This window comes from Austrofundulus limnaeus, unplaced genomic scaffold, assembly GCF_001266775.1.
Source record: "Austrofundulus limnaeus strain Quisiro unplaced genomic scaffold, Austrofundulus_limnaeus-1.0 Scaffold435, whole genome shotgun sequence".
In the NCBI taxonomy this organism is placed as follows: Eukaryota; Metazoa; Chordata; class Actinopteri; order Cyprinodontiformes; family Rivulidae; genus Austrofundulus; species Austrofundulus limnaeus.
The window spans coordinates 246,149-248,137 of record NW_013952837.1 but is presented as its reverse complement, the minus strand read 5'-3'; the positions used below and the strand labels follow the sequence as shown (position 1 = coordinate 248,137).

Sequence of the window (1,989 nt, the reverse complement as noted above, 5' to 3'; positions counted from 1 at the left end):
GGTTTGGTTTATGTAGACCAAATCTGACAGTGCCACAACTGGCCCAGTTGTTTGGTTTATGTGGCCCAAATCTGACAGTGCTACAACTGACCTGGTTGTGGTTTGGTTTATGTAGACCAAATCTGACAGTGCCACAACTGGCCCAGTTGTTTGGTTTATGTGGCCCAAATCTGACAGTGCTACAACTGACCTGGTTGTGGTTTGGTTTATGTAGACCAAATCTGACAGTGCCACAACTGGCCCAGTCATTTGGTTTATGTGGCTCAGATCTGACAATGCCACAACTGGCCCAGTTGTTTGGCTTATGTGGCCCAAATCTGACAGTGCCACAACTGGCCCAATTGTTTGGTTTATGTGGCTCAGATCTGACAATGCCGCAACTGGCCCAGTTGTTTGATTTATGTGGCTCAGATCTGACAATACCACAACTGGCCTAATTGTTTGGTTTATGTGGCCCAAATCTGTTAATGCCACAACTGGCTCATTGTGGTTTAGTTTATGTGGCTCAGACCTGACAATGCCACACCCTGGCCCAGTTGTTTGTTTTATGTGGCCCAAATCTGACAGTGTCGTAACTGACCTGGTTGTGGTTTGGTTTATGTGGCCCAAATCTGTTATTGCCACTACTGGCCCATTGTGGTTTGGTTTATGTGACCCAAATCTGTCACTGACACAACTGGCCCAGTTGTGGTTTGGTTTATGTGGTGCTGGTCCATGCATGGACCACCTCTGGCAAACCGCACTTGGGCCACCACAGGGCCGTCCTTCGCAGGATCTAGGCTGTGTCAGTAAACTGCGTGGGCCAGGACTGGGCCAAACAAATTTTGCTATGTGGGATGAGTGTCATTGTTGGGATGTAAACATTTAGCATGTGTTGTGTTGGAATTCATGCACATGTACCAAAATACATTCATGTCAAAACTCAAAAGAACACAATTTGTCATTTTAAATATTGTGGGTTTGTTCCGCCTGAGAGCCTCAGACAGAAAGTTTCCAATCCAGAAATGTTCATTTCTTCAGTCATTATCACCCGCCGCACAAAGGCGAAGGTGGAAGGGTCATAATGTTTCTGCCAGTGTGTGTGTGTCAGTTTACCAACACATCTCATGAACCACTAAATGGATTTTATTGAAACATTCAGGAAATTCATTGTATGTACATCTGCAACTCATTATTCTTTGGAGTAAACCTAATTAAAGATGGCTGCTGCAGCCAACTGTCAAAACACACAACAATGATTGTAACTCAGTCACTTTTATGATATTGAGCTAAACTTTGGTGTGGTAGTAGCTGAGAGTCACTCACGACACTTACTCTGAGCCTGACATCTTGTCATATTGCATTTTCTTTTCAAGGTTTGACCGAAACGGCTTCAGCTCTGACATTTCTCCACAACAGATGAGCTTAAACTCTGGCGTGAAAGGCGGCGAGCGCTATGTAATCTTTTAAGGAATGCTAGGCCTTTAATTTTGTTTTGTTTTGTTTTCTACACAAAACCAAAATCCATCACAACCAAGAAATCCAAAATGTGAAGTTCAGTTTTTAAGCCTTTGTATGTACAGTTAGGTATGGTGTGGTCCAACACAGGAAAAAGGAGTATTTCCACACTTTGATACCAAAAAAAAAAAAAGAAAAAAATCTCGGCTAAAATTTCTTACATTGGGATCAGCTTTATGAACTCTGAGCCTCTTTCAGAAGGATTTTATTGTTTGTGCTTCTTGTAACTCTTAATAATATAATGTTGCTGTATTCAAAACCAAAAAAATGCAGTAAGAATACAGATGGGTTTAAATGAACCAAAATGAAACCAGTTCTCTGACGGCACCGATGGCATAGTTTGGACCGACGTTTTTTTTAACCTTTTATTTTTAAGTGAATAATTCATTATCGTTTTATTTTCTGTTGTTTTTGCTTGGACTATCTTTCTTTCTTTCTTTCTTTCTTTCTTTCTTTCTTTCTTTCTTTCTTTCTTTCTTTCTTTCTTTCTTT

At 41.0% G+C, this 1,989-nt stretch overlaps 1 long non-coding RNA gene across 1 annotated transcript in view; it reads right to left on the bottom strand.

Moving 5' to 3' along the window:
* LOC106529306 (uncharacterized) overlaps positions 1-1,989 on the bottom strand; it is a 19,161-nt gene that overhangs the window by 15,530 nt on the left and 1,642 nt on the right. The gene's annotated exons all lie outside the window — the stretch shown is intronic.